The sequence below is a fragment of the Ochotona curzoniae genome, unplaced genomic scaffold (assembly GCF_017591425.1).
Source record: "Ochotona curzoniae isolate NIBS_2020 unplaced genomic scaffold, NIBS_Ocur_1.0 contig_2210, whole genome shotgun sequence".
Taxonomy (NCBI): Eukaryota; Metazoa; Chordata; class Mammalia; order Lagomorpha; family Ochotonidae; genus Ochotona; species Ochotona curzoniae.
The window spans coordinates 47,567,989-47,576,728 of record NW_024465369.1 but is presented as its reverse complement, the minus strand read 5'-3'; positions in this window follow the sequence as shown (position 1 = coordinate 47,576,728).

The window sequence follows — 8,740 nt, the reverse complement described above, 5'->3', positions numbered from 1 at the left end:
AAAATGTTTAGGGAGACCACACCCTCAGAGAAACAGGTGGTTCACAAAAAGATAATTCATTTTAACAAGGGACTAGAAGATGATGAAAATGAAGCCCACAATGGAAGACTCCACATACATTTGTAAGGAAACATTAATTTTGTGTCCTAATGGAACATACCGTACAGATCTCCACTGGTTCAGCTTCCATAGTTATCGTTAACAGAGCAGAACAACCTTATGCGCAGTGTCTGATAAAACTGTGCCCAGATCAGCTGCAGATAACATAGAACTTTTGATGGAAATTTAACCAATACAATCAAGATCCTGAAAAAATACTTTAAGGAATTGTAGCAGGAGATGAAACCTGGCTTCACCAGTATCATCCTGAAGCTTCCTAGCTACCAAGAGTTAGAAGTAGCCCAGTCGAAGCAAAAGTGTATCAGTTAAAGGACAACGTTGAGGCCAGAGTTACTGCAGCTTAAGCTGCCACTGTCTGCAGTGCCTACATACCATCTGGCTGCAGGTTCAAGTCCTGCCTGCTCACTTATGCTACAGCTTCCTGCTAAAGAAACTGGGAAAGCAGTGCAGAATGGTCCAGCTGCTTGGATCCCTGCAGCCATGTAGGAGACCCAGAAGAAGCTCCTGACTTCAGCTCTAGCCATTGTAGTCACTTGGGGAGTCAACCAGTGGATGGAAAATCCTTTTGTCTCTTTTTCTCAACTCTGCCTTTCAAATAGGTGAAACAAAATTTTTTTTTTTTAGATTTTTTTTTTTTATTAGAAAGTCAGATATACAGAGAGGAGAGACACAAAGAGATCTTCCATTTTCTGGTTACTCCCCAAGTGGCCACAACAGCCAGAACTGAGCTGAATTGAAGCCAGGAACCAGGAGCTTCTTCCAGGTCTCCTATGTGGGTACAGGGTCCCAAGGCTTTGGGCTGTCCTCGACTGCTTTCCCAGGCTACAAGCAGGGAGCTGGATGGGAAGTGAGGCCACAGGGACACAAACTGGCTGTTTGGGATCCCACTCGTGCAAGATGAGGACTTTAGCCATTAGACTACTGTGCCTGGACCACAAATCTTTTTTTTTTTAAGATTTATTTTTTTATTATTTTATTTTTTATTATTTTATTTTTAACCACTGCGCCACCGCGCCGGGCCCACACAAATCATTTTTTAAAAAGTAAATGGCATGCTGATCATTCTTGGGTATGTAGAAGACATTTTGCATAGTGATTTTCTTTTTTTTTTTTTAAGATTTATTTTATTTTTATTGGAAAGGCGGATATACAGAGAGGAGAGACAGAAAGGAAGATTTTCCATCCGATGATTCACTCCCCAAGTGAGCGCAACGGCCGATGCTATGCCGGTCCAAAGCCAGGAGCCTCTTCCAGGTCTTCTACGAATGTGCAGGGTCCCAAAGCTTTGGGCTGTCCTCAACTGCTTTCCCGGGCCACAGGCAGGGAGCTGGATGGGAAGCAGGGTCGCCGGGATTAGAACTGGCACCCATATGGGATCCCGGGCGTGCAAGGCGAGGACCTTAACACAGCCATCTGTCTGTCAATGCAATCATCATGCTTAGGAGCCAAAGAAGGATCAGCCAGAATTTCAATGGCATCCACCTGACAGTACTAATGTGCCTTCTTATTTTTATTTCCTAATCTTCAAAACCTTTAAAAACACCATTTTTCTTCAGTCAATCACATAAAGAAGACTAAATTGTCATAGTTAAATCCCCAAGGACTTCGATTTTTTTAAAGATTTATTTATTTTTATTACAAAGTCAGATATACAGGGAGAAGGTGAGACAGAGAGGATGATCTTCCATCCGATGATTCACTCCCCAAGTGAGCGCAATGGCTGGAGCTGAGCCAATCTGAAGCCAGGAGCCAGGAGCTTTTTCCGGGCCTCCCACGTGGGCACAGGGTTCCAAAGCTTTGGGCCGTCCTTGACTGCTTTCCCAGGCCACAAGCAGGGAGCTGGATGGGAAGTAGAGCTGCCAGGATTAGAACTGGCGTCCATAGGGGATCTGGGCATGCAAGATGAGGATCTTAGCCACTAGGTTTTCGCACTGGGCCCAAGGACTTCAATTTTTAAAAATGTATTTGAAAGGCAGAGATGGAGAGAGAGAGAGAGATGAGGAAAATATTTTCTACCTGCTATTTCACTCCCCATATGGCCACAGCAGCCAGAGTTGGGCTGGTTGGAAGCCAGGATCCAATAGCTTTTTCTGGGTCTCCCATTTGGGTGCAGGGGTCCATGGACTTGGGCTAGCCACTGCTCCTCTGTAGTTTTCCCTTGAGTATTAGCAAGAAGCTAGATTGGAAGTTGAGCAGCCAGACTTTGGAAAGCAATGTTCATATTTCACGCAGGCAGCATTTTACCTACAATGTCACAGTGCCAACCCCAGGACTTCAATTATTTAAGGACAGATTAAATGATTGGTCTCATGGACAAAAGTGTTTTGGACTTGATGGAGCCTGTATTGAAAATTAAGTTTTCTGTTTATTTTTATGTTTTAATGTCATTTGTCCCCAAACTTTTAAAAGTTCTTTCATATAAGCTTTTGTAAATAATGCAAATGTATACATAAGGGGCTTCAAAAGGTCTGTGATCAAGAGCCACATTGTGGCACAATGGGTTCAGCCCCTGCATGCAATGCCAGCATCCCATACTGCAGTGCTGGTTCGAGTCTAGGTCATTTATCTTATGATCAGCTTTCTGCTAATGTTCCTGGGAAGAAAGCAGTTGATGGCTCAAATATTTGAGCTTCTGCCAACTGTGAGGGAGACCCAAAATCAAGTCCTGAGTGTTGGCTTTAGCCTGAGCCAGCTCAACACAACAGGTTTTTTTTTCTCTTCTCTCTTCTCTTCCTTCCTTCCTTCTCTCTCTCTCCCCCCTCCCTTTTTCTTTTCTGTTTCTCCCTCACCCTTTCCTGCTTTCTCTTTCCTCTCCCATCTCTTTATTGCTTGCCTTTCAAATAAATAAAATTATATATGTGAATATTTGAAAATAGAATATTTGAAAAAAGCGAACATATATATGTATATATATACATGTATATATGTATACATATATACATGTATATATATGTATATATGTATATATATGTATATATATGTGTATACATATATATATGTACAAATATATATGTATATATATACATGTATATATGTATACATATATACATGTATATATATGTATATATATGTTCGCTCTTTTCAAATATTCTTTATTTAAGATAAAATTCATTTCCTATTTCAAGTGACTTTTTTCTGGTTAGAAAATCAATGTATTGTAAAGAATAGTTTGTGAAAACATAGAGACAATGGAAAAGTATAAAGAAAACAAAATCTATACCAGATACTATAACTTAACACTGTTTGGAATATAAATTTCCAATGGTGTATGTGTGTGTGTGTGCTGCCTTTACAAACATGACTGAACATGTTGCTTTGTGAGACATTGCTTGATCATCGAAAATGAGCACTGCACCAAGTCTTTGAATATTCCTTCAACTTTTATTGCTTAGCAAGTAGAATAAAGGTCAACAGCAGTGGTGTCAAACGGCAACCCTTAGCCTTTGCAGACTCAGTCACATCCTTTATTCGGTTAGATAAGTCACATCAAGCCAACATTTTAGTTACTGGTTAGTGTGACATGTAGCAACATTGTGTGATTGCTACTGCCATATCTCAGAACTTGAACTTAGCTGCTGAAACTTGTAATCACTGTGTGAGAACAAGTTTCCCTGATTTTTCCATCTGAATCTCTTTTGTTGGGCATATATAAAAATGTTTTGACCAAGGAATATTAGGTAGTTTTGAAATGTGGGTTCCCCAAAACAAAGCCCAGAACTGAATTGTTTTCACTCTGAGATCTTTAGAGCCATATTGCACAATATTATCCTGTACTCCCTGTATAAATCATTAATTAATAGAAACTATTTTTAGCTGTCTCCAAAGAGATCAAATAATTCTCATGAATATAAAATACATTCATGATTTTTCAAGAATTTAGGGGTAGAATTATAAATATTCATAATAGAATATTGAGAACTCTGAGTTTTCCTTAAGGCACAGTGCAAGATTATCCAACTTGATAAAGCTACAGGAGTCAGATGTGATATTGACATCTTCAAGTAGCTGAGATATCAAAAACAATATCTAGAACAAGTCACAGTAAGTCTGAGTACACTTGAAGCTACTTCCCAGTGTATAATTTTTGACACTTTTCTCTAGGGTTTTCACTGGGTCTTGAGTATTTCTCCTCATTCTATAATACGTTGCATATACTCACATACACAATTATATGTAAAACCTCATAAAATCGAAATTGTCTTTTTCTCACTTACCCCTTTTACAGAAGTGTCACTTAATGAATTCTCAGATACAAGATCGACTGAGTGTCAAGTCCTCGCTGTCTGTGACTCCCTGGGCTTTGAGGTCCTCCCTGTCTCAAAGGAATTAAAAGCTGGGATCAGGAGAGTAAAAAATCCAGGGAGGGAGCACTGATCTGCCTTTGCCAGGGCTCCATCTCAACATTCCTCTGTTCAGTGAACCCTGAAGCCGGGTCTATGGCAATTAGGTGCCGAATTCCCGGCCCTTCAGTGCAAAGGTTATGCGCTGAATGAAGTGCATTATCAATGAGTCATTTCCTTCCATTCTTCAGCCTTCCGGGATCTTTTCTGGTTTACTTTAGTTTCCATGGACAGAGAATTCTAAAAACAACTTACATTAGATCCTCTTTGATGCAGTTTAGTTTGTAAAATTATATATTGTGTACTTGGCTGTCTTGGCTATTTCTATCTTGTTAGCTTATTCCTTTTGTATATTTTGCTTTTGAATCCTTTTTCCTACCTTTATTTTTAGACTTGTAAACAAGTTAGTTTTGACATTTTGTGGCAAGAATGGAAATCAAATTGGTCTCATAGGCGGTAGGGCATTAAAAAGCACTAAATTTCTGAAGTTTTTGAATAGATCTTTAAGAGTAACTTTAACATGTTTCACATACAAAATCAAATTCCTTTTCTGAGCCACACCCATGTAGCTCCTCCATATCTCATGTTAGCAAACCATTCTGGCAAAATCTTATGCCAAAAAGATGATATAAGGACAAGAAGAGACAAGAAATAGGTCTCTTACATACTGGTTTATTACTGTCTTTTTAATTGGTTAAGTAATTTTTTCCTATGCTATCAAAATGTTTCATTACGATGTAATATGGGGCTCATTACATATATTTGAGCGCATGGGGTTGAACTATTAGTCCTAATGCCTCACAACTTAGAAATAAATTCTTAAAATGCCTTCACATAGTCAATGTTGGATCCTGAGTGCTTTCCCAAATCTCCTTTTTAAAATTATTTTTTATATTATGACAGTTTAATAGGCATCATGGTTTCCCCTCCCCCCAACCCCCCATTGTTCTCCCCTCCAGTCTTACAGTAGGCGTCTTTCTTGTACCCTCAAAAGTCCATCACACTGCCATTGAGGTGTCTCCCACCAATGTAGGAGATTATCTGTCATTTCACTGTGAGTCCATCCTTGTATTGCATGCAAAGGAACATACTACTCTCTCGATCTACTATTTATTTCCATTACGTTTCCATTCACAAGTCTCTTTTTAGATGGTCTAAACATTGAGATACTTGTTTACTGTAACTACAGTGTCCACAAATCCAAAAATTAGAAAGGACATACACTTGATGCCTGTTATTATAATTTTAAAAAAGATTTTTTATTTTTGATTTTTATTGGAGAGACAGTTACTGAGAGAGAAGGAAAGAATAGATGGGAAATGGCAAGAGGACTCATTCTAGGGAGATGGTGTTGGTTTACATCTCAGTTTTGTTAAAGCAAGTATATGTAATACATACATATATGCATATATAAATATATACAAATTATTTTTATTTTATTTGAAAGCCAGAGTTACAAAGAGAGGGAAAGAGATCTTCCATCCACTGGTTCACTCCCCAAATGGCTGCAACAGTCATATCTGGGCTGGTCAAAGCTGGGAGCCAGGAGCTTCTTCCAGGTCTGCCACATGGGTGCAGGGGCCCAAGAACTTAGGTCAGCCTCTGCTGCTTTCCCAGGCCATAAGCAGGGAGCTGGATGGGAAGTGGAGCAGCAGGGAGAAGAACCAGTGCCCATATGGGATGCTGGCGTTGCAGGTAAATGGCTAGACTGCTTCACCACGATGCCAGCTTCAACTCTAAATTTTAAAATTGTATTTGAGAGGCAGAGAGATAGAAAAGAGAGCCCCCCTCCACCGGATTATTCCCCAAGTGTCTGCACTGGCTCTTAGCCAGGACGAAGCCAGAAGCTGAAAACTCAGTCCAAGTCTCCCATGGGAGTGGCAGGAAGGAACCCGGTCCTTGAGGCAAAGCTGCCACTTTGCAGGGTCTGTGTTAGTAGGAAGTTGGAGTCAGCAGTCAATGCTGAATAGTTAACCCAGGTATGCAAGTATGAGCCCTGGGCATTTCAACCTGCCCCACTAGGCGAAATGCTGCCACGTCACTTGTTTCATCATTCACATTTCTTCTCCTCTTCTGATCTGTAGTGAGATGCATTATCATTGTGCCACTGGTCTCCATCCTACCTCTTCTCTTTATATTCCTTTTTCCCCTCTTCGCTTTTTCCAGAGAGACTGTGAAGAAAATCTAAATATATTATTATATGGTTTAATTTTATCTTGGAAGCAGCAACATTAGGTGCTTGTGCAAAGACTGATGGACCAAATGGAAGTTGCAGACCAATGTTTGGTCCCGGATAAGGAAAAGGAAGCTAATCCCTAGTCATTGCATGCTACTCCACTGTGCTCTCTGGTCGCCACTGTCCATTTCTTCAGTGTCATCTCACGGATGAAGGTAGAGGTTTTCTCTCTGCATATGCATATCGCAGAGTCTAATAGAACATCATACCAGCAGCCTCTGTCATTATTTGTCACCATTGTTGAAGTCAGAGCTTAAAACTTGTGAAAAGGCTTGAGGCACCCATTTACCATAAATCTTTTATTGGCTACCAATCACTTCTTACATTGTTTCCGTTGCTATTTCCTGTCCCATTTTCTTTTTTAAGATTTAATATGGTGTGTGTGTGTGTGTGTGTGTGTGTGTGTGTGTGTGTGTTGGCTGGAGAGTGTGTGAGAAAGTACTCCCATCTGTTGGTTCAATCTCTGAATACACTCAGGATGGAGAGCTAGATTGGGGTCCCATCTGGAAGCCAAGGACTCAATCTAGGTATCCCTGTATCATCATGGCCATCTTCCGGGTCCCCTGCAGCAGGAAGCTGGGGTCAGGAGCAGGAGGTGGAAAGCAGGTATTGAACCCAGTCTGTCCAATTTGGATGTAGGTGTCATAACTGCGAGGCCAAATGCCTGTTGCGACTTGGAATCCTAAAAACACAGCAAACATGGCCGTCCTGCCTTCCACTGTCATTTTGCTCTAAGTGACTGTTTTGCTTCTAAATACAGGCAGAAATTATATATATTTAAGTTAATTATACCACTATTATCTAGGTTGAGTCATTTTATTTTCTATTAATTTGGGATTTGGAGGCAAGAGTTTGAAAACACAGTAACTGAATTGCAGAGCACAAAATGATATTTTGTTTTTCTCTTGCCTTAAATCTTCTTTTATCTTCTGCAGAGATGAAGAATATAATATCCAGAATAGCACAAAGCCAACCAAATATCAAAATAACAGAGATTCAAAAAAGGAAATCAAAGTTTTCCCATATGAGTGGACAACCCTCTATTTCAACACTCATTTGATTTTAGTTTTCCTTTCTAAAAGAAATGCCACATATTAAGGAACATAATGCTAATCGCAGCAAGCAATACACTCAATGAATAATTTTATGTACATCCGTATCATGATTGTGGCATATTCACAATGTAAATAAGTGTTGGGAAACCTAGAAGAGGGTTACTGACCGTCATGATTACAGAGGATCTTCTTGATTACAGTTTCTTGTGGAACTGGCCAACGTCAGAGTATTAATCAATCAAGTTACAAAAGTTGATAGGTCAGTTTACTCATTTACTAACTTAAGGATATTTAAAAGGAATTTTAAGTTTCCATTGCTAAACTGGGGTTTTCAAAACTTCATAGATACATATTTTAAAAGAATGATGTTGGCATTTCATATTAGAAATTTGAAAACTATTAGAAACATATACACATTACACTCTTACTATGCACTAAGGCTTATGTTCTTTGAAAATATGGTCTGTCTCTCATGTTAATGTGAAATCAAATGTGATGGATGCTGTATGTATTTTGATTTTCATTGTTATGTGTATATATGTGCTTCCCATATATCAAAATGAAACAACATATGAACGTTTTAAGAAATCTGGCCTGGAGGGACTGTCTGAAGGCCTTCAAGGCCTTCAGTCCCCTCTGATGTGATACACTCACCCCCTGGTGGCAACTCTTAGAAGACAGTGTATGCAGTAAAGAAAACTGGTCCAAAAGTCCTCTCCAGAATTATCTATAAAAGAAAAATACAGCTGATTTTGTGTAATGCTCTCCTCAAGCTCCTTTGTATATGTTTCCTAAAACGCCAGTTTTGTTTTTGTTACAAAACAACTATTCTCAAGCAAAACAACAGGAAATATAGAGAAGCAGTAAATCACTCATTCTTCTCAACGGCTTCTAAGAGTGGCCACTAGTAACATCTCGGATATGAATCCTGCTAGCATGTTCAAAATATTTGTATAGTTTTTCCTAGCATAAACCATCCCTATTTTTAA